At 35.0% G+C, this 25,845-nt stretch overlaps 1 protein-coding gene across 2 annotated transcripts in view; it reads left to right on the top strand.

Annotated features, from left to right (window-relative positions):
* LOC101891780 (Y+L amino acid transporter 2) overlaps positions 1 to 25,845 on the top strand; it is a 61,301-nt gene that overhangs the window by 9,834 nt on the left and 25,622 nt on the right. Inside the window, exon 1 of one of the 2 annotated variants that reach the window (XM_059128633.1) lies at positions 6,047 to 6,068. The exons of the other annotated variant lie outside the window; for it this stretch is intronic. The gene's annotated coding sequence lies outside the window, so the exon portion shown is untranslated. Of the gene's footprint in view, positions 1 to 6,046; positions 6,069 to 25,845 lie in introns of those variants that run through there. 2 annotated transcript variants of the gene reach the window in all.

The raw sequence follows: 25,845 nt of genomic DNA, 5'->3' as shown, positions 1-25,845 counted from the left end.
CAAAGTCAAACGCCATAATTTTTAATTTTTATACCCTCAGCCATATGGCTATAGAGGGTATATATGATTTGATACGGTCAAAACGTGCCTAGTCGAAATAACGGTTTTAGACCCTAGGTCTCTTTGGACAAAATCCGTTTCAGAATATCGATCTAGCGATGTCCGTCCGTCTGTCTGGCTGCTGGTGCGCACGATAACTCTCGAAGGGAGTAATATTATCGTCAAAGTTAGATCGAGTTCGGAGGTGGGCAATATCGGTTCACTTCTTCTGGTATCTTCCCCACAAAAAGGTCGAAATTTTCAAGGAAAATCCGATTTTGCTCCAACTTTGCAAATCCTAATATTTGCGTCAGTTCTATGTCTGATGTGAAAATGGACAATATCGGTCCACTCCTTCTGGTACCCCCACAAAGGGTCAAAATTTCAAATAATTACAACTCTCATAAAATGTGATATAAGAGTCCGATTGACTTCAAATTTCACCCATCCCAATATTTATATTAACCCAAGGTCTGGTGTTAATACGGAATAAATTAGTCCACTCCTTCTGGTACCTCCCTCGCAAATGGTCGAAATTTTCAAAAAAAATATTTTTTGCACAGAAAGGAAAATCCGATTTCGCTCTAACTTTGCAAATCCTAATATTTGTGTCAGTGCTAGGTCTGGTGCGAAAATGCAGAATATCGGTCCACTCCTTCTGGTACCTCCCCCACAAATGGTCAACATTTTAAATAATTACAACTCTTATAAAATCTGATGTAAGAGTCCGATTGTCTTCAAATTTCACCCTACCCAATATTTATATTAACTCAAGGTCTGGTGTTAAGATGTAATATATCGGTCCACTCTTTCTGGTACTTCCCCTACAAATGGTCAAAATTTTCAAAAAAAAAAAGATTTTTTTTTGCACAGAAAGAGAAACTATAATCCGATTTTGCTCCAACTTTGCAAATCCTAATATTTGCCTCAGTGCTAGGTCAGGTGTGAAAATGGACAATATCGGTCCACTCCATCAAGTACCTCCCCCACAAAAGGTCAAAAAATTTTTAAATATCCATGAAGCTCATAAAAAGCTAAACTAACATCCGATTCCATTCAAGACTTGCTACATCTCCATCATCCATCATCAGAAGATCTGTTATAAAGATGGTCGAGATCGGATCGTTTCTCTTGCCACCTGCCCACATAGGATTCAATATTTTTAAAAACAAATTTCAAATTTCTGTTGTGCAGATGATATAAATCAGTCAACCCCATCTGGTACTTCACCCACAAAGAGTCACAATTTCCATTACTCATATCTTCATAACTTGCGAAACATGTCGGCGATTCTTTACAACATGCTGTATCTAAACATTTCTCTCAACCAGAAACTTGAGATGAATATGGATATAAATGTATAACGGAGAGCGACCATCGGCCATGGCCCGTGCTTGAGTTCTGGTGGACAACCGAAGGTGCACATTTTCAGCTGACCTCCTTGGCAAGTAAACGTGATCATTTTGTTTTACAAACTGCTGGACAACGAATGTTTTCTAATCAGAGAAAACAAAATTCGGCAGTTCACCACTTTCGGCCAAGCGAAGCAACTCTTTAGCTATTTTGAGTCTATTTTCTTTCTGTTGTGTTCTTGCATTTTTGGAATTTCAATGGCTTTACCCCGAGCTCATTTTTCAATATTTGCCGAATATTGCGGTATGTTCAGCTCACGAGCCATTTTTCGGCCACTGCGACGCGGGTTTCGATCAAGTCACTTCTTTACTTTTCCAACCATTTCTGCTGTTTGGTTGCTGTCCACTTCCTTGACGTCGTCACGGTAACGAGCGATGGTAGAAGACACAAAAGATTTATTCACATTTAAATGCTGGAGTGCTCTAACGATAGCCACTTGTGGTTTTCCAGCCAAATATAAAGAAATTACACTATCATGCTTGAATTCCATCGCAAATAATTTCTTTTCTAGAAAATTATCACCAAAGTGCTTTTGTACAGCTGTCGGACGATTGCCTTAGAAATAACAGCAGTCTGAATTTGGTTGCAGTTCTAGCATCTCACCCTGTTTATTTTGGACGGAACAATGGAAATCTGGGCAACAGCGTCATCTGCTGATGACAACTTCTCAGACATGAATTGCCTGTCATTGGAGGAACTTTTTTTTATTATAACTATTCGGGTTGGCAGTTACGTAACAAAATAACTTTGACCTTTTTGAACTTCACAGAAGCCATGAAATCTTCAAAAAATATATAACTTATTTTTATAAACAGAACATACCTCCATAGATTAGTCGTTGATGAATAATTGGTTTTTATGCGAGAGCAGGATTAGTAGGGGAACTCTAGTATGATTCCCTTAGAAATGAAATGGTTCACAGAAACTAGTATGTATCTGAGCTAGAAAAAGAAAAGGAAAACTGCGCTAACTATGATTAATCACTTTTATGTTCTACTCACAAAATAAAAAAACAGAAGAAGAATAGCCCAAACAAAAAACACAAAAAAAAAACAAAAAACTTTAAAAAGCTTTCTTTTACTGGTCTGTTTACCAACCACTAGTTTAAATCATTATTCACTATCATGGGGAATGTTTGCAGCAAAGTCAATAAATTTTAATTTATCCCTGCTATATTCTTGTAAATGTTTTGTTTACTTTACTCACCTGTATGTAGAGAATCGAAGGCAACATACGTACAAATATATACATACAGGTTTGAAACAAAAAATAAACATTTTTCATACGAAATGGAATTTTTGAACATTATCTTTGTTCAATATCATGGACCACATTTGAAAAACGTCTAAACATACACCTACATAATGTTCATCTATCGTTCATAGATAGGTGAAAAATTTAGCTAAAATTCGAAAAAAAGAAATTTTTTAATAGAAGATAGGAAAAGAATCTCTGCCACAAGTTTGTGAACTACCAAATCAAATTGATGAAACGCTATCATTATCGAATAACAAGAACATAGATAAATTAAACATTGTGTGAAAGTACACAAACTTGTTTGATGCGCTATATTTCATATGTTTAATGTTTTTTTTTTTTTAAATGTTATGTTAAATCATTATGTATCTACATCATGGCATTATTATTTTGAAAAAGAGATAATTTTAGAGAGGGAGAGAGAGAGAAAAAATATATATGTTTTCCAAAATTATTAGTGAAGCAAATTATGAAAAAAGTAAGTGAAGGCTATTGTCGGGTGAGGCCGACCATTTGATACCCTACAACATTACAACTTGCGGAAAAGTTTCTGCAGATCTGAAACCCTTTTAACTAGAAGGAAGATTCCTCTAAGAAACATCCCTATACGTAATAATAGAATGTGTTGGACATTGTTGGACATATTTATGCTCTATGTTGTGTTAATGGTTAATCAAAAAACAAAACAATATTTACAAGTTAAAAAGCAGTAAAAACACCGAATATAGCCGTTATATTTGGGTCTATACGACGTGGACCTACATACGCATTGTTTGTCATAAGCCATTACCATATTCAAATTCGAAACTTGAAATAAACGGTGAATAATGTAGCTAAAATCATGAAAATATCGTATATAGGGAGGTACCGTTATATCGGAGCTGTGCGAAGACCTGGACCAGCATAGACAACATTCTGTCACAGGCTGTAGCATCTATTACGAACTTCAAATACGACATCTCAAACAATTTCGGTGGGTTTTGCACCTAAACTCGTCAAAATACCGAATATAGGGAGGTACTGATATATGGGACCTGCATAGGCAATTTTCTGTCACAGACTGTAGTTCCCATGAAGAACTTCAAGTACCAAATTTGAAAAAATTCTGGTGAATAATGTCCCTAAAATTATCAAAATACCGAATATCGGGAGGTACCGTTATATGGGGGCTATACGAAGACGTGGACCTGCACAGATAATTTTCTGTCTTAGGCTGTAGTATCCAAATTTGGAACAATTCCGGTGAATTATGTCGCTAAAATCATCAAAATACCGAATATCGGGAGGTACCGATATATGGGGGCTATATGAAAACGTGGACCTACATGGCCCATTTACGAACTTAACCTGCATACTGTAAAAATAAACATGTGTGCAAATTGTAGCCTTCTACATCAATTCGTTCGAAAGATAGCGTGATTACAACAGACAGACGGACATCGCTAAATCGACTTAGAATTTTATGCTTATCAAGAATATGTATACTTTGTTGGGTCTGACATGAATATTTCGAGGAGTTACAAATGGAATAATAAAGCTAATATACCCTCCATAGTATGGTGGAGGGTATAAAAAATTTAATTCCCTCTATGTGATTTCCTGTGTATTCGATATCAGTCTATGTTCATCAACGAAATCAGCATCGATGTAAAAGTCAGAGGTGTATATGAAGCTCTTGTAAAAATTGTTCGTAAGAAGGTTTGCTGATGTATTTCGGCACATCCGACTGAATTCAGCTGGGAATGAAATACTTCAAATTTGGTGAAAATTGATTCTCACATATATGTTTCATCCGATTCGGTGTTAAAGACCCTCACATTCACAATATGCACACCAAAACAATGATATTTAATATTTCAGTTTGTATTCCCAGCATGTAAGAAACTTCCTTGCATAGAACTGTATATATAGGTCCACATTTTCGTATAGCCCCAATATTCGGTATTTTGTTGATTTAAGCTATGTTATTCAACGGAATTGTTTCAAATGTCGTATTTCAAGCTGTTAACTGGTACTACAGGTTATGAGAGAAATTTATATATGCTGGCCCAGGTTCTCGTATAGCCCCATATATCGGTACCTCCCTAAATTCGGTATTTTGATGATTTTAGCTATATTATTCAGCGGAATTATTTCCAATCCATTTCCAGTCTGTGACAGAAAATTGCCTATGCAGGTCCACGTCTTTGTATAGACCCCAAAATAACGGTCACCCCCTATATTCGGTATTGTTAAGATTTTAAGAGAATTTTTAAGGGATCCTATTTATTTATTTATTCTATTTTTTTAAATTTCCAAATTTCTTCCAAATGGGGGGAGTATTCAAAGTTCGTCCCAGCCGAACTAACTGCTTTTTAACTTGTTTTATTTATTTTCATATGTTCAGGGAAATATTGAAGATTTACAAAAGCGATGGTCGGTATTTGTTTGTTAATATTTAAATACTTTGCTTTTTTGGCGCCCAATGTTAAACCAAGTACAGTACATATTAAATATAGTTTTGACACAGATGCCGTTTGCCTTCGACCATGAATTTCAAACCGTAACCTACATTTCAACTTTCAACACTTTCCTACAAGCAGTACCCAACCGTACTATTTTTCTGCAAGTGTGAATCCTTTCCCATGACCAAATTTTCTATGTTTGTCGTTCTCACCCTGGCCGCGTGATTTATTATTTCTGATTTACACATTTCCAACAGAGCTTTTCGCGCCTTTTTTGTGTGTCAAATTTCTTTAAGGGTTGAAACAACCAAAAAACCATGTATGCGTCCATAAAATGTGCTTGCAACATTCACATCACAGACATGATGTTGGCTACAGTACATGGCCATCGGTTGGGGTCAATAACAGTTCTGACAAATCAAGTTATAACCAAAAATAAAAGAAAACGTTAGACACCATTAACTTGGTCTACAAGTTTGGAGACGCTGAATGCCTAGACGAAGACAACGAAAAAGAACGTTGTCACGTCACATACAAAACCAGTTTGGAAACTACGATAAACAACAACAACATAATATGAAAACAAGCGAGCCTCCAAAAAGCTAACCAAGGAACAAGTTGTTGTTAGACATCGAACATTGTACAACCAACCACATCCCCACCTTCATTTCAAACAACAAATACCCGGTGTGGAGTAACGTGAAAAGGTGGAGATGGCAGCAAACAACATAACAACAATCAAACCATACAACCGAAAAAAACCAGCCAACCAACCGGTCGTACAGTCTACCGGTCGTTCCAACCAACCAACCAACCACATCAGAGGTTTGAATTGAACAGTTCTGCTACTCCCGTATCTCAAATAACGTTTCAGTGCTGAAAACGGCGGAACGCTTTGCGGTGCTTGTTGTTTAGGTACGGTAAAATAAATCGGTTCTTTTAAATCATTTTATATTCTTGAGTGTTTGTTGTGCGCTTCCGCTGGAGGCAAGCTAGAAGTAAGATAAACAGAAACAGTTTTATGTGCATGTGTGGTACTCTCAAAAAGTGAAGAGCATACAGTATTTGCTGTATTTCAAAATCAATTTTTTAAGAAACGAATGGAAACCCCTATCCGAAAAAATACCTCTCAGGTATTAAGTGAAACAAAAAAAATGTTGCAAACTTATAATCCTGAAATGACGTTCATTTTGTGCTCATGTCTAATTTAAATAAACGTGCATTTGAAGTGGATTCTTTAACGATTCAAAAAAAGAAACAAAAAAAATCTTGATAGCAAAACAAAATCATAAACTTCGTCGGTGCCCGCCTAGTTGGAAATAAAAATAAAATGGAACAACTTTAAGAATCGTGTGATTATTTTTATGACCGTGTTCAAAGTTGGCCGATCAAAAAAATCTAAAAATCTATTTTTGAGTATAATATTTTATTATGATCCTATGCAAATTTGCAATGGTGTTGCTGTACTCTAATGAAGAGACAAAAAAATAAAACAGTTTTGCTTGTTTTATATATATTTAATTTTGCTAAATAAATATTTATATAAAATTAGTGTTTATACAAATGGAAAATTAACTAAATTTTATGTTCTAGTTTTGAAGAGTTGTATAAGAGAGATAAAATTGGACACTGATAGTAATAAGGAACGGCAGAACTGCAGACCATTATAACTTAACATGTATTAACTAAGTCTAAGCTAAATTCTTATTTTGAGACCAGCAATTTTTATTTTTTAAGAGGTGTTTAATATATATATTTTAAACGGAAATAATAGATAATATAGAAAGTCCCCACGACAAGGCCGAGTAGTTGATACCCTACACCACTATGCATATTTAGAAGAGCTCCCGTAACGAAAGAATTTTTTTGAAGTATATCATAAAGCCTATCAGCGTTTGGCTTTAGAGCAGTTATAGTTTTGTTTTAGAGGGAACTATCATTACATTTTAATCTTTGCAACATTGGTATATAGTGCATGATCTCATTTCGAGAAGGATTATATTAAAATGGAAACGTACGTCCCGAAATTCACTCCAATTTGGCTTATATTAGCCATTATTTGCACAATAAAACTGAAATTAAAGATATATATGGGAGCTATATCCAAATCTTAGTCATTTTCAATAAAATTTGGCAAAAGTATTTCTGAGCTCTATAAGATATCATGTACCAAATATCATTGTTGTCGAATGCATATTGCGAGTGTGAGGGACTTAAAAACCAAATCGCATATGGGAGCTACCAAATTTGTTGTACTTACTTCTAGACTGAATTCGGTAGGATGTGCTAAAATTCAGGTCATTTGGACTGATATTGGTCATTTGGAGCACAATTAACCCGAAATGGATTAAGGATATATATTGGAGCTATATCCAAATCTGAACCGATCTTGATAAAATTTGGCAGAGGTATTTCTGGGACGTATCTGACATTTAGTATCAAATATCATTCTTGTGCAGTGCATATTAAGCATGTGAGGGACTTTAAACCCCAAATCGGATGAAACATATATATAGCTATATCTGACTGAATTTGGTAAGATGTACCAAAATTCAGGTTATTAGGACTTATATTGGCCATTTGATGCACATTTAATCCAAAATTGGTTGAAGAAAAATATACTGGAGGGTGTATTAAAGCATTGGGCACGCAAATATTTTGGCCGCAGACCTTGGAAATATCCGGATACCAATCCGTTGGATTATTGTGTCTGGAGTATTTTGGAAAGCAAGGCTGGCACTAAAAAATACCAAAGCGTCGATTATCTCCAGCAAGCGCTTCGCCGGGAATGTGTCAAAATACCGCAGAGCAACATTCGGGCAGCGTGTGACGGTTTCATTTCCGTTTGAAGGTCATAATTCGTGCCAAAGGTGACCAATTCGAACAAATCTAAACTAAAATTTGATGCTATCTCCGACATTTTTTGCTTTCATTCAATTAAATTTTAAAAAAATATTAACAATTATGGCGTTTGACTTTGTTGGAGTATTTTATCTCACACTGAATATGTAGCTTTTGCTCAGCACGCGCCACCCAAGAATGGTTACAAAATTAGGTTCCTCGCTTCATTTCCAGTGCACAATGGCCACCAAAATATCCGGATACCAATCCATTGGATTATTGTGTACGAAGTATTTTGGAAAGCAAGGTTGGCACTAAAAAATACCAAAGTGTCGATCACCTCAAGCAAGCGCTTCGCCGGAAATGTGTCAAAATACCGCAGAGCAACATTTGGGCAGCGTGTGACGGTTTCATTGGTCGTTTGATGGCCATAATTCGTGCCAAAGGTGACCAATTCGAACAAATGTAAACTTATTCTAAAATTTGATGCTATTTCCGAAATTTTTTGCTTTCATTCAATAAAATTTAAAAAAAATGTAACAATTATGGCGTTTGACTTTGTTGCAGTATTTTATCTCACACTGTATCTGTTGCTTTTGTAGAAAATTGAAATCCCAAATTATTTAGGGGACCAATATAGGAAAATGTGAACCAATATAGATTATTTTCAATCAAAGGGTGTAGTGATGGTCACTACGAACTACAAATATCAAATTACAAAGCATTGTATGGAAAAACGTCCGTCTCTGTAGTCAGGTGGTACATATTACAAACTACCCATATAAAATGTAAAACAGTTCCATTCGATCAATACAGTCAAAAGAGCCATCCTGAAAATCTTTCCAAAAATGGGCACACAAGGATGTATTCTTGACCATTTGCCCAAAGTGGGCCGAAAACAATTTCACTTTGAAATATAAGTCTGGCCACTATGATGTTTCCCGATGGGTTCACTTCTCAAAAATCGTAAGTCTGGAAGCATTTTTGATTTTCTTTCCGCAAATGGATACCACAATGTTGTTTTTCTGTACATATCCCCATAGTGGGACGAAACCAATTTCATCTTGGAGTGACCAACTTTGCTAGCTTGAACATTTGAAATGTATAACAAAGTTTTGAAAATTAAATTTTTAATTGGAATTCATATCCAATTTTCGTTTATATAGCATTTATAAATCTTTAATTTTTTTATAAATACTTTGGGTTTTATCAAAATCATTTAAAATAGATTTAAATGTACCTCCCTAAATTGTAGATATATTTAAATTTATGCTAATTCTCCACGAAAACATGTTTTTAATCAATTTTCTCCTAATATTTAGTGTCTTAATTTTAAAAATAACTCCGAAAAATTTTAAAAGTCAATTTTCTCAATGAATGTGAGTTAAGAAACAAATTTATTTATTTTTCGTCTGCTGTAATGTTGATGAACGACGCAGTTAAAAGATAAATTTGGACCATCTTATCTTTCGTGTATAATCTGCAATGTTGATAAAAGTTTGGTAAATATACAATTTGGAATGTTAGACAAAAAAAAGAGACAAAAAAAAAAAGAAATACTGAAAAAAATTAAGAAATTGGTATCAAATAAAAATGAGACAAAACACAGTAAAGTTCAGACCGACCTAAAATTGAATACAATACACCACTTGGAAATTAACACTTTTGAAAATGTGTCCATATAAAGAAATCACACTATCACACTTGAATTCCGTGTGTGAATTTTTTCTGGAAAATTCTCACCAAAATGCTTTTGGGCGCTTGTAAACAATATAAAGATCTGTCACTGGAAAAATTTTAACAACTGTCGGACGAGTGGCTTAGTAATGACAGCACTCTGAAGTTGTTTGCAGTTTCATCATCTCATCCCGTACATCACACAATCCAAGATATAGCTAATTTCCAAATTCCAGGTTCTCCCAAAATTTCAATTCTTTCAAATTTAGTACCATTTACTACACATAACTATAAATTTTCAAAGCTTTCCAAAAAACCCCCAATCCTACACTCCAAAATAAACCTAAACTCCAAATTTCAGGATTCCAACTCTATCACTTCTCCCAAAATTTAAATTGTACCTAATTTAGTACTATTTAGTAGATATAAGTACGAATTTCTAACACTACCTACATGCCTCAGTCAGTACAATGTAATAGTCATCTTATTTCGAAATTTCAGCATTCTAGCTCCATCCGTTCTTCCGAATTCAAATGCCAAATTTCGTACCTTTTACTACTTTTCGTATACACACGTCCAAAACTACCTACTTACATCGACCCCGTTCTTCTTCGATTTCAGATTTCTAGCTGACTTAGTAATCGCACCACTCTGAAGTTGGTTGGAGTTTCATCATCTTGCCCCGTACATCACACAATCCAAGATATAGCTAATTTCCAAATTCCAGGTTCTCCCAAAATTTCAATTCTTTCAAATTTAGTACCATTTACTACACATAACTACAAATTTTCAAAGCTTTCCAAAAAACGCCAATCCTACACTCCAACATACATCTTAACTCCATATTTCAGAATTCCAGCTCTTTCGTTTTTCCCAAATCCAAATGGTACCATATATAGTACCGTTTAGTACACTTAAGTACAAATTTTCAAAACTTTCTAAAAAAAACTCCAATTTTACACTCCAACATAAATCTTTACTCCAAATTTCAGGATTCCAACTCCATTGGTTCTCCCCAAATTTAAATTGTAACAAATTTAGCAGACATAAGTACTGATTTCTAAACCTATTGTACTAATAGTAATCGTATTTCCAAGTTTCAGCATTCCAGCACCATCCGTTCTTCCGAATTCAAATGGTACCAAATTTTGTACCTTTTACTACTTTTCGTATACACACTTCCAAAACTACCTCCTTACATAGACCCTACTCCCCAACCTTGATTACCATTCCAAATTTGAGTTTTTTAACTCTAAGCGAAATGGTATCAAATGTAGTAAATTTTATTACTTTTCGTACACTTGGAACTTGAAAAATCTGAAAACTACCACTAAATTGAAAACTATTATATGGGGCCATAGAAAGACGTGGACCGGCTTACGAAATTTTTTGTAATAGGCTGTAGTACCCATTACGAACTTCAAATACGAAATTTGAAATAAGTCCGGTAAATATGTAATGTCATGAAAATACCGAATATCGGGAGGTACCGTTATTGTTACAATTCCGTTGAATAATGTCGCAAAAATCATAAAGGAACCGAGTATCGGGAAATACCTTCATATGGGGGCTATACGAAGAAATGTTATATATACGAATTTTCTTGCCTTAGGTTGTAGTACCCATTAAAAATAATTGCAGTAGATTCCGAATATCGGAAGGTGTCGTTATATGTGGGTTATATGAAAATGTGGACCGACATGGCCCATTTACGAACTTAACCTGCCGACTGGTAAATTCAAAATGTTAGTCTCCTACAGACAGACAGACGGACATTGCTAGATCGTCTTAGAATTTTACACTGATTCAGAATATATATACTTTGTATTGTCTATTTTGAATATTTCGAGGAGTTACAAACAGTATGAGAAAGCCAATATACCCTCCATAAAATTGGGTACACTCATCATACACTCCATTATTCACTTTCAATCCAAATTTACAAAGGGTATCATATTGAGAACTTTTCGTACCGTTCTAAAACGAATTTCTAATAACCTATCCTTATCTGACACCTTCGGACCAAGAGTGACCCTCACTCAAAATTTGAAGATTCTAGCTTCAGTCAATTAGTCTATCACTTTACTCTTTTATTAATATAGGTGCAATAGGAAGGATTATGCCGACTTTAAATTAGAATCTTGTTTCTTACTTCTGTCGCTCATAGTCTACACTAGATGATATATCAGAGAATTTGCCAATAATCAGAATTTGTCAATAATAAGCTTGGAATTTTCACTATCCTTATATGTAAAAGTAATATATAAAGTTTTTTTTTTTTAATTTCTAATGATTCCGTTGAGACGGGGTGTCGACATGTCTATTACTCATGTGTACAGATAACGTAAAATTATTTAGTATTTAAAATCGTAATACATTCATAGAATAAGATCACGAATCTATTTTCGAGGCTTTTAACTATTTGACCATAAATACAATTGTTATTTTTTTACAGTCCTTTGTCCTCCCTAGTGAATGTGTATAAATCATCACACGCAAACCTTCTAACAAACTCCCTCACTTTGACCAAAAGAAAAAAAAACATTACATAAACTTAACCATTAGTAATTCCAAAAGGATACGCAATATCCTTGACCCCAATTTCAGCCGAAAAAAAAAACAGTCAATGTTTGTCATAACACATGAAAGCAGGACACAAAACAATAACAATAACACGTTTATCGTAGTTCCTTACATACACACACACGCAGCCGGCTAGTTTTGGTGTTTTCATAGTTTCCAGTTTATAACGAAAGAAAGAAAGCAAAAGAATGGAAAGTTGCCAGTTTTATTTTGAGAACTTGTCGCCGTTTGACGTATCAAAAAATAGAAAACAACAAAAACAAAACTTATCACAACAACTTGCTGTTGTTAATGATGGTATGGTGGCAGTTAATCACTTGGCTGTTTATATTTCATCAAATGCCGGTCTGCTGGAGGAGGTGTTTAAATTACGATTCGGTGGTTTACTACTACGTCCATCCAATGACTTTTAGGATACTATGGAGGAAACATGATTCCTAAAGAAAATCATTTGAAATGGCAAATAAATTTTTTTTTTTTCGATATCACTTATGATTTCAATTGATATTTTCAATTTGTCATTCCAACACCATGAAATCCCTGAGATCCCTTACAGTATATATTCTTGATCATCATAAAATTCAAAGTCCGTTGGCAATCTTCTTATGTCCTTTTGTTGATATAACATTGTTGTATTTAGAGCTTTGTGTTTATATCAAAACCTGGCTAATCCGGTCCGCGTTTTTGACCTAAAACATGAGTATTTAATGTCGTTTATTAAAAACATAATTACACTGTGAAACAAAATTCAGTGAAAATCCAGTAGATTATGAAAGTAGAGCTGGATAAAGTCTAAATAATCTAAATAAAGGATTTTTTTGTACTTTTTGGTTTAGGATTCCTTGGAATCCTTACATATTTTGCATAAAGTATCTTCGGCAATATTACAATATTAGGCGGTACATCTATTAGGATATTCGGAATTTTTATAACTTTAGCACCATTTTTTTAGGCTAATTTTTAAATTCCTTCCAAAGGGTGGACATTTTTTAAATATTTGACCAGCTGAATTTAGTTGTTTGATATCAGTGTACGTGACATCATATACCGCCTAAAATACCTCTGTATTTATACCCTACACCACAAGGTGGTCAGGGTATTATGTCTTTGTGCATTTGTTTGTAACAGACAAAAGGAAACGAGTTAGACCCATAGTTCCTTTTGATGATCTGCATAGAATCACATTCTGAGTCGATTTATGCATGTCCGTCCGTCCGTCTGTACATGTATTTTTGTAAAGAAAGTACAGTTCGCATTTATTGCCCGATCCAGATGAAATTATGCACAAATCATTTGTTTAGTCCAAGGACGAACCCTATTGAAATTGGAAATAATCGGTGAAAATTTAGATATAGCTCCCATATATATCTTCGTCCGATTTGCTTTTTATTGTGCACCAAACGTGTAATATCAGTCCGAATTGTATGGAATTTTGCACGTACGATCAGATTGGACCTGAAAATAAGTATGCCAAATTTGATCGAAATCGTTTCAGATATAGATATAGCTCCCATATATATTGTTCATCCGATTTGTTATTTTTGTCCTCCGCAACCGTAATATGCACTCTGAAACAACTATTTTAGGGAAAATATATCAAATATGACTCAGAAATACCCTTGCTAAATTTTATCGAGATCGATTATTATTTGGATATAGCTCCCATATATATCTTCGTCCGATTTGCCTTTTTTTGTGCAGCAAAAGTGTAATATTTGGTGGAAATCGGTTCAGATATAGCTATAGCTCCCATAAATATTGTTTATTCGATTTGTTGAAATTGCCCTGCATAGCCGTAATAAGGACTCCGTAGTAACGATATTCGGGGAAATATATCAAATACAGCTCAGAAATACCTTTTCCAAATTTAATTGAGATCGGTTTAGATTTAGATATAGATCTCATATATATCTATCCGATTTCAAGTTAATCGTGCACCAAATGGATAATAAAAGCCCGAATTGAAAAGGCGCAAATGCCTCGATAAAGTCAGTAGAAATCGATTAAGAAGAGGATATTCCTCCCATATATTAGTTCCTTTGGACTTTTAATTATTACTATAATCATAGTTGGTATAATTTTATTCTCACAAATTAAAAATTAAAAAAAAATTAAATTAAAACGTTTATTTGTTATGTGAAGCTCTAATAAATATGCAAAATGGTGTAGGGTATCATAAAGTCGGTCGGTTTAATGGTTTAATCTCACCCTGAAGCTCCCATATATATCTTCGACCGATTTCACGTTTATTGTGAACCCGATGGTAGATATCAGTCCAAATAGAGTGAATTTTGGTACTTCCGACGGAATTAAGCCTAAAAGCAAGAATAAGTTTAGATTTGTTCGAATTGGTCACCTTTGGCACGACTTATGGCCTTCAAACGGCCAATGAAACCGATAAAGAATGTTGTTCAGCGGTATTTTATTTTACACAATTTTTTATTTGATTTTGCATGTATGTTCCACAAGACCCGAATACACACATATTTGTTATAGGAAATCCAGAGTAATATAGGATATTATATAGTGACCCTTTACGAAAATTCCAGGAGCAAATTTACCAACAAGTAAGTGATTTTTAGGAGAAAAAATCGAAGATAACGTGAAGTTTGCCTTATCTCACCCCCTTCTACTTCAAAGACTTACTTTTCATCTCCGTAAACATTCCCCTTCCGTTTATGGATTCAATCCCTCCAATCACATATATTACAACTCTGTTAATTAAGCCATAAATATAAACATACATATATTCAATCATATACGGTGCAGCCAAACAAGCCACTAAAACAATAAACGTGAAACTGATTGTCTCTGAGGTTTTAATCAAAAAAAGCAAAACTTTTACTCCAATAATTAGATTTGGGTCATCTATTGTTCTCACACAGAAAGAATACACAATAGATGGCATATAGATAAGTTATTAATGGAAATTGAAACATTCCCTTGGGGCTAATGTGTTCAAAAAAAGACTGAAGATAATTTCCAAGGCAATCACCGTCACCATCATCACACTCCAATAATTCTGGCCAGTCATATTTAAAAACCACAGACATTATGGCTTTCGTGTTTCTTACCAAAAATATTAACAAAGTTCATTAACTCTTTACTTTTACTTCTTTGAATGCTGTTGTTGTTCTCCTTTTGTTTCTTGGAAATAATGATCCAAAAATACTAAATACTCCGATCATAATACAATTACCTTTCACATTTTGCTCTAGTGCTGGTTGGTTGGTTGGCAGGGGGAGCACAACCAATTACAGTGGTTTTTATTTGAAATTATGTTGGCATTTCATGTTTTTCTCTCTCTCTCTCTCTCTCTCTCTCTCTCTCTCTCTCTTCATTTAAATTGTTTTTTTTTTTTTCTTAAAATTGTTAACAAAAAATAGAGTTGAAAACATAACACAAAGTCAATTATTATTACAAACTGTGTTTGAGAAATAAAAAAAAACTCTATGTGCCTTTGTTAAATTGCAACAAATCAATTTGTAATTAATTTCTAATAACCCAGCTCACAATTACAGTGGCAAACAAATCTTTGAATATCACTACTGCCCCTTTATGATTGTCAAATAAAAGAGAAAAACAAATACAGGGTGAGATAAAAATAATAATAACAATAAACCAATAAAGAAAGTCTTAAAGTCGAGCTGGGCCGAGTTTATGGTACCCTACACCACTTTGCATATTTAGTAGAGCTCTGCATAACAATTAAAAGTTTTTATGGGAGAATTCAATCATACACGCTATGATTATAATTATAATTTAAAGTTCAAAGAACTAAATATGCCGAAGCATTTTCATCTTTTAAATTCGGACTTGTATTGCCCATTTGGGGCACAATTAATTTGAAATCGGATAAAAAAATATATGGGAGCTATATCCAAATCGGAACCGATCTCGATAACATTTAGCAAGTGTATTTCTGAGCTGTATTTGATATATTTCCCCAAATATTGTTGTTACAGAGTGCATATTACGGCTGCGGAGGACAAAAATAACAAATCGGATTAACAATATATATGGGAGCTCTATCTATATGTGAACCGATTTCGGTCAAATTTGGCATACTTACTTTCAGGTCCAATCTGATCGTACGTGCAAAATTTCATATTATTCGGACTGATATTACACGTTTGGTGCACAATAAAAGGTAAATCGGACGAAGATTTATATGGGAGCTATATCTAAATATTCACCGATTATCTCCAATTTCAATAGGGTTCTTCCTTGGGCCAAGCAAATGATTTGTGCAAAATTTCATCTGGATAGGGCAATAAATGCGAACTGTACTTTGTTTACAAAAATACATGGACAGACGGACGGACGGAAATGTATAAATCGACTCAGAATGTGATTCTATGCAGATCATCAAAAGGAACTATGGGTCTAACTCGTTTTCTTTTGCCTGTTACAAACAAATGCACAAAGACATAATACCCTGACCACCTTGTGGTGTAGGGTATAAAAATGTCGGAAATAGCGTCAAATTTTAGAATTAGTTTAGATTTCTTCGAATTGGTCACCTTTGGCACGAATTGGCCTTCAACCGGCCAATGAAACAGTCACACGCTGCCCGAATGTTGTTCTGCGGTATTTTGGCCCATTCCCGGCGAGGCGCTTGCTTGAGGTAATCGACACTTTGGTATTTTTTGTGCCAACATTGCTTTCCAAAATACTCCAGACACAATAGTCCAATGGATTGGTATGCGGAGATTTTGGTGGCCATTGTACGCTGGAATGTCCAAGGTGTGCGGCCAAGGCTTTAATACACCCTCCAGAATATTTTCGAATACATATTCTCATGCCACGGCCGATTAATACGAGCGGAGAGCGACCATCGGCTGTTATGGTGGCCCACACCATCACCATGGCCGGCGCTTAAGTTCTGGTGGCCAACAGCAGTCTGAAGTTAGTTGCAGTTTTTCATCTAACCCTGTATATAATAATGTCATAAAAGTTTTTATTATATTTTCAAATTTGAGTTTCAAAACTCAAATCGTTTTCTAATGAACGTTTTCAAAATGAATGCTTTGCCGTAAAACCAACCATTTCTAAATAGATAATTCAAAATGATTACATGGTTGTATTGGCAATGCAATTAACTGTAATTAGGTGTAAAAAAATCTACACAGTCTGTGAAAAAAGAACCCAATGTTTATACGCACTAATTATTTCTAGCAATCAATCATCGACTCAGGCTAAACTAGCTCAAACTAAGTTTCTTAGTCATATTCTTTGTATTAGCGATTTCTTTCGAAATGTCAAAAATAATGGTTTGGGTAGGTCAGTTTTTAAAAAACACAAACAAACACAAAAAAAACTGAATATTTTCAAAAATAATTTATAGACAATTTAAGATAATAGTCATCGAGTGTCTATAACGTCACAAAAAAGTTCATTGTCTGTCGTGGATAGCTAGATTAAAAAGAGAACAAGATTTCGATTTATCAATTGTTTGCTTTAGCTGTCATCACAACAAAAGCAAGAATATAAAACAAAAACAACAACAAGGCTTAATTGCAGATCTTTGACATCTATAGCAACTTCCAGCTGATAATGATAGAATTAATGCCGGTTTGTCATATGTATGTGTGTATGTTGCTCTAGCTATGTGTTTTAATCTGTAATTTGCGGATATTTATTTGCATGGCACGAGAGTATACACTTTTAAATAAATAAAATCATGTTTCCTTTTTCCTGTATGCGGTGGTGATAAATAATTATTGTGTATAATGCAGAACACCGATTTTTTACTCGAGAGTGAAATTTGCTCGAAGAGAGGGAGTTTTTTTCAGAGTCTACTCTTTACTCTTTTTTATTTTGTGTGGGATTAAGCGGAGTAATCGCACAAAATAGGGCAAGATTTTTCTCAAAGAGTAAAAATGAGTGGGAAACAAATAAGGAAGCAGATAAGTTCCGCCGGGCCGAATTTTAATATCCTCCACCACTTTGATGGAACTTGAAAAATTTCCAAAAAAAAATTGGACCGATTTTGACAAATTTTGTCAATTCAGAATGTCCTCGTGGCATAAAAGTAAAAAATCTAAAAAAATCTGATAAAAATATGCCAATAATGATGTAAATTTAGATTTTGTAGTATTTTGTGACATTTTTTATTTTTCATAGTTTTTATCGCATGCAATTTTTTCAATTTGACTTATAACATTGAAGTGTATATTTTGTAATATTTTTTCACACTTCAACATAGAGTGAGGTTATTATATACAGATTAGAATTATCGTCCGATCCTCACGAAATTTTTCACAAGAGTAGGGTTAGTCTCAGAAGGGCTAGGCCTATTGCTTTCAAAGATGTCCGCAGTATATTTAGGGGTTGAAATAGACCATCAACAAAAATTGTTCCTGATTTTGCAGCCGTTATAAAGGTCACAAATAGAAACCAAAGGACACGAAAATTCGCATGTTGTTAGAGCTTAGGACAGAATGGACCACTACTTTTGCGTGAAAAAAATACCAATATTACTTACAGGCGATATCCGAAATACACAAAATGCGAACTTTCGGCTTTTCTATGCTGATTTCGTTGACGAATATATCCAAATATCGTAGACAAGCAAATCATATAGATGAGCTGTGAAATGGACTACAACAACTAACAGCACGATGGAGTGCGTAAATATTGGGCAAATGTCCCTGGGCAAAATGCTAAGGGTAATATCTGGGCAGTGCTCAGTGACATAATTTCAAAAGCGAAATCTTCCAAAACGAATTTGTATATAAAGGGGCTTTTACGATATTATAGTGTTGTAGTGTATTACATGGCGGCCCCGCACGGCTATAGCCTTTGCTTACTTGTTATACCCTGCACCTTGGAAAGGAGGGTATATTAACTATGTCATTCCGTTTGTAACATCCTTAAATATTCGTCTTAGACCCCATAAAGTATATATATTCATAATCAGCATAAAAGTCGATTTAACGATGTCCGTCTGTCTGTCTGTCCGTCTGTCTGTTGAAATCACGATACAGCCCACATTATTTGACGTAGAACGCCAAAATCTAGCAGAGCAATTTGCATTGTGTCTAGGATGGTTGGTATTGAAAATCAGATATATCGGTCCACGTTCTGGTATAGTCCCCATATAACGGTACCTCCCGATATTCGGTATTTTGATGATTTATGACACATTTTTTCACGGATTTGTCTGAAAATTTGTATTTGTAGGTCATAACGGGTCCCTGTGCGTGTGGCAAAACATTACATGTATAGGTACCTCCCGATATTCGGTATTTTAGTTTTTTTTTGCCACATTTTTTCACGGATTTGTCTGAAAATTGGTATTTGTTGGTCATAATGGGTTCCAACTCCGGTGGCGAAACATTGCATGCATGGGTCCATGATTTGATATAGCCTCCATATAACGGTACCTCCCGATATTCGGTATGTTGATGGTTTTTGCCACATTTTTTCACTGATTTGTCTAAAAATTGGTATTTGTGGGTCATAATGTGTCCCAGTTCGTGTGGCGAAACATTGTAATTATAAGCCCATGTTTTGGTATAGCCCCCATATTACGGTACCTCCCGATATTCGATATTTTGATTATTTTTGCCACAGTTTTTAACGGATTTGTCTAAAAATTGGTATTTGTTGGTCATAATGAGTTCCAGCTCCGGTGGCGAAACATTGCATGTATGGGTCCATGATTTGGTATAGCCCCCATATAACGGTACCTCCCGATATTCGGTATTTTGATGGTTTTTGCCACATTTTTTCACTGATTTGTCTAAAAGTTGGTATTTGTGGGTCATAATGGGTCCTAGTTCGTGTGGCGAAACATTGTAGTTATAAGTCCACGTTTTGGTATAGCCCCCATATTACGGTACCTCCCGATATTAGGTAATTTGATAATTTTTGAAACATTTTTTCACGGATTTGTCTGAAAATTGGTATTTGTGGGTCATAATGGGTCCTAGTTCGTGTGGCGAAACATTGTAATTATAGGTCCACGTTTTGGTATAGCCCCCATATTACGGTACCTCCCGATATTCGGTAATTTGATGTTTTTTGACACATTTTTTCACGAATTTGTCTGAAAATTGGTATTTGTTGGTCATAATGGGTTCCAGCTCCGGTGGCGAAACATTGCATGCATGGGTCCATGATTTGATATAGCCTCCATATAACGGTACCTCCCGATATTCGGTATTTTGATGGTTTTTGCCACATTTTTTCACTGATTTGTCTAAAAATTCGTATTTGTGGGTCATAATGTGTCCCAGTTCGTGTGGCGAAATATTGTAATTATAGGTCCACGTTTTGGTGTAGCCCCCATATAACGGTACCTCCCGATATTCGACATTTTAATGGTTTTTACCACATTTCTTCTAATGTTTCTTTTACCCTTAGGCGGAGGGAATTAAAAGTTTGGCCCGGCCGAACTTAATGTTATTTACTTGTTTTTATACTAATTTCGTCACATTTTGGGAACATGAGTTCTTAGTAAGAAAAAACATCCTTGCAAAAATCAATATAGGCCCACGTTTTGGTATAACCCTCTTATGAAAGTGTCCCCTGACTGCAGCTGTTTTCGGGTTCTAGGTCACTTTTTCGCCTGATTTGGCCTGGACCATAAAAAAGTTTAGCAGAAAATTTTCAATGTAGGACTATATTTCGGTGTAGCGCCCACATAAAGGTACATGCTGATTTTACTTATTTCGAGGGTCTTGACCAAATTTTGCAATCGATTTTTATTTTAAATCAATAGAATTAAAACTGGAAAAAATTGAAATTGAAATTGTATATTCATTCACATAGAAAAATCATTTATCGACAACAACGAAATTGATTTCGAAGCAATTATAGGTTAATTGACAGTGACAGCACAGCTATTAACACTGAAAAGTTGTTATCACTAATCAATTGAGGCACATTCACTTTCAAATTAAATTATTTCACGCATCTTATATTGTCTAAGGTACCAAGTGAAGTTTTTAAAACAATGCGTACGTAAATGCTGTTATTTCAAACAATTCAATGCCCGAATAAAATCAATTGTTATATATAAATTTTCTTTATGATATTAATTGAATGTTCGCATCTTCTATTAAATAACTAAAATGATCACAGATTTCTTGCGAAACATTACAGAATTATATTAAATATTGCATCACTTTGATTTCAAGAAAAAAAAATCCCACAAGAAATTCCCTGATCAATGAAATACTAAAAGTCACAGTTGTAAAATTACATCACGTGCTTAGATAAATTATCCCAGCAAAAAGTACGAGAATTACATTCATAAATAAAAACCCCTCTTAACATTTATACAGGTGGGCGAGAGGCATATGGCAAATACAAATAACAGCAATAACAAAAAAAACCAACTTGTAACGTCAACATCATAACATTTATTATGTTCACGTGTAAGAATATTGAATAAAAAGTAGTAGTAGTGAGTAATTAGTAATTTTGTAGTCATTATCCAGATACTTTGGAAATTTATTCACTCACTGCAAAATCCCGTTAATTTCAATTTCATTAAATTTCTACAGAATTTTAAATATTTCTTTTAAAACCAGGGCTGTTTAAAAGTAAATCAGTACAATATTAATAATGATATACAGGGTGAGATGAAAAAACTGCAATCAACTTCAGACTGCTGTCATTTCCAAGCCACTCGTCCAACAGCTATTAAAATTATTTCAGTGACAGCTCATTATATTGTTTACAAGCGTCTAAAGGAATTTTGGTGAGAATTTTCCAGAAAAAAATTAATTCGTGATGGATTTCTAGAGTGATATTCAAGCTGGTTATTTCTTTATATTTGGCTGGAAAACCACAAGTGGCTATCGTTAGAGCACTCCAGTATTTATATGTGAATAAATCTTTTGTGTCTCATATCATCCCTCGTTAACGTGATACTGGTAGCGTAGCCCGTCGTCAAGGAAGTGGACGGAAGAAAACGGCAACATCAGCCAGAAATGGTTCGAAAAGTAAAGAAGCGACATGATCAAAACCAGCGTCGCAGTGGCCGAAAAATGACTCGTAAGCTGAACATAAAGCAATATTCCATTCGGCAAATACTGAAAAATTAGGTCGAGGTAAAGCCATTTCAATTCCAAAAAGTACAAGAACTTAAACCGCAACAGAAAGAAAATAGACTCAAAAGAGCTAAAGAGTTGCTTCGCTTGGCCGAAAGTGGTGTACTGCCGTATTTGGTTTTCTCCGATCAGAAAACATTCGTTGTCCAGCAGTTTGTAAACAAACAAAATGATTGTGTTTACTTGCCATAGAGGTCAGCTGAAAATGTGCACCTTCGGTTGGCCACCAGAACTCAAGCGCCGGCCATGGTGATAGTGTGGGCAGCCATAACAGCCGATGGTCGCTCTCCGCTCGTATTAATCGGTATCGAATTAATACCGAATATTATCGTGAAAATATTCTGGAGGGTATATTAAAACCTTGGACATGCAAACATTTTGGCCGCATACCTTGGGCCACACATACCTTGCGCCACACAAGAATCGTTACAAGATGAGGTTCCTCTCTTCATTTCCAGCGCACAATGACCACCAAAATCTCCGGATACCAATCTGTTGGACTATTGTGTCGGGAGTATTTTGGAAAGCAAGGTTGACACTAAAAAATACTAAAGTGTCGATCACCTCAAGCAAGCGCTTCGCCGGGAATGGGCCAAAATAACGCAGAGCAACATTCGGACAGCGTGTGGCGGTTTCAATGGCCGTTTGAAGGCCACAATTCGTGCCAAAGGTGACCAATTCGAGCTATTTCCGCTATTTTTGCTTTCATTCAATAAAATTAAAAAAAAAAAACAAGTAAAAAAACATTAAGTTCGGCCGGGCCAAACTTTTAATACCCTCCACCTTAGGGTAAAAGAAACATTAGAAGAAATGTGGCAAAAACCATTGAAATGCCGAATATCGGGAGGTACCGTTATATGGGGGCTACACCAAAACGTGGACCTATAATTACAATGTTCCGCCACACGAACTAGGACCCATTATGACCAACAAATACCAATTTTTGGACAAATCCGTGAAAAAATGTGGCAAAAACCATCAAAATACCGAATATCGGGAGGTACCGTTATATGGGGGCTATACCAAATCATGGACCCATACATGCAATGTTTCGCCACCGGAGCTGGAAACCATTATGACCCACAAATACCAATTTTTAGACAAATCCGTGAATAAATGTGGCAAAAAAATAAAATACCGAATATCGGGAGGTACCTTTATATGGGGGCTATACCACAACGTGGACCTATACATGCAATGTTTTGCCACACGCTCAGGGACCCGTTATGACCTACAAATACCAATTTCCAGACAAATCCGTAAAAAAATGTGGCATAAATCATCAAAATACCGAATATCGGGAGGTACCGTTATATGGGGACTATACCAGAACGTGGACCGATATATCTCATTTTCAATACCAACTATCCTAGACACAATGCAAATAGCTCTGCTAAATTTTGGCGCTCTACGTCAAATAATGTGGGCTGTATCGTGATTTCAACAGACAGACAGACGGACTGACAGACAGACCAACGGACATCGTTAAATCGACTTAGAATTTTATGCTGATTATGAATATATATACTTTATGGGGTCTAAGACGAATATTTAAGGATGTTACAAACGGAATGACAAAGTTAATATACCCTCCTTTCCAAGTGGAGGGTATAAAAATGTAAAAATTATTGCGTTTGACTTTGTTGCAGTTTTTTATCTCACCTTATATTGTTTCTGATGTAAGTCATTGGTTGGCAATAAATATAAAATAATAAAGAAATTTCAGGACCGATTTGATAAAAATTTAAACTTTAGTTTAGGTCTTAACAAATCATACCTTCCCTCCTGTGCCGCTACGACAATCCGTTCCTTACAACCATATCCAATTTGTATGAACCATTTTCCAAATAAAAAACCTATTAGGTATTATTTTTCATATTCATAGTCGCCGGTATGTTTGATTATTTTTAACAATGACTCACAATGATTTGGTTTTTTATTTTGTAGTTGTTGTTGTTATTACTATTGTTTTATACATAACAATAATGAATAAATTAACATAAATTATGTATTGTCTGATGAAATGCCGGTACCTCAAACATTTCATTATGACCAAAAGAAGTCTGTTGCCATCCCCCCAAAAAAAACACGTACTTGACCACCTGTGTGGCTACATTTGTATTCAAAGGTTAATAAACTCAGCTATAAGTTCTTAAATTAGAATATTTTTTTATTTTTTCTTTTATATGAGTTTGAAAATTTCTAAACCATAAACTAAAGGGGGTCATAAGGTTGTTACTTTAATTATTGTGTTATTTTATAGCAAATATTTCTTGTGGTTTTGCCAAAAGAACTCGATTTAAATGTTTTCAAATAAAAAATTGCTGGTTTAACAAATGATCAGTCATGCTTGAAGCTGTGGCGTGTTAAGAAGTGAAGTGAAATGTTTCAATTTGCGGATTTAATCAAAAAGATTCGTGCATTCTATTGTTTTGGTTTTCTAGAGTTTTTAGAGTGTAACGCTTAGCAAATTTACAAGTTTTTTTGAGAGTAGATGAAAACATAATAAATTGTGGAAATAACGCCATACAGCTCATTTATACCACTGCATGTCCACAATGGGATTGTAATTTAAACAAGTCATCATTTGCATAGCCCGTAAGCCAAAAAAAACAAGTTAAAAAGCAGTAAGTTCGGCCGGGCCGAACTTTTAATACCCTCCACCATTTGCAACGAATTTGGAAATTTTCAAAAAATAAAATCCTTAAAAAATTCTGTTAAAGTTTTAAAAATACCGAATATAGCCGTTATTTTGGGGTCTATACGGCGTGGACATACATAGGCATTGTTTGTCATAAGCCATTACCATATTCAAATTCGAAACTTGAAATAAACGGTGAATAATGTAGCTAAAATACCGAATATAGGGAGGTAAAATACCGAATATAGGGAGGTACCGTTATATGGGGGCTATACGAAGACCTGGACCCGCACAGACAATTTTCTGCCACAGACTGTAGTTCCCATAACGAACTTCAAATACCAATTTTAAAACAATTCCGGTGAATAATGTCGCTAAAATCATCAAAATACCGAATATAGGGAGGTACCGTTATATGGGGGCTATATGAAGACGTGGACCTGCACAGACAATTTTCTGTCTTAGGATGTAGTATCCATTTTAAACTTCAAATACCAAATTTGAAACAATTCCCGTGAATAATGTCGCTAAGATCATCAAAATACCGAATATCGGGAGGTACCGTTATATGGGGGCTATACCAAGACGTGGACCTGCACGGATAATTTTCCGTCCATTTTGAACTTCAAATACCAAATTTGAAACAATTCCCGTGAATAATGTCGCTAAAATCATCAAAATACCGAATATAGGGAGGTACCGTTATATGGGGGCTATATGAAAACGTGGACCTTCATGGCCCATTTACGAACTTAACCTGCCTACTGGAAAAATAAACATGTGTGTAAAATTTTAGCCACCTATCTCAATTCATTCGAAAGATAGCGTGATTACAACAGACAGACAGACGGACAGACAGACAGACAGACAGACAGACAGACAGACA

This window comes from Musca domestica, unplaced genomic scaffold, assembly GCF_030504385.1.
Source record: "Musca domestica strain aabys unplaced genomic scaffold, Musca_domestica.polishedcontigs.V.1.1 56, whole genome shotgun sequence".
NCBI classification, from domain to species: Eukaryota; Metazoa; Arthropoda; class Insecta; order Diptera; family Muscidae; genus Musca; species Musca domestica.
This window is presented reverse-complemented; position numbering and strand designations above follow the sequence as displayed.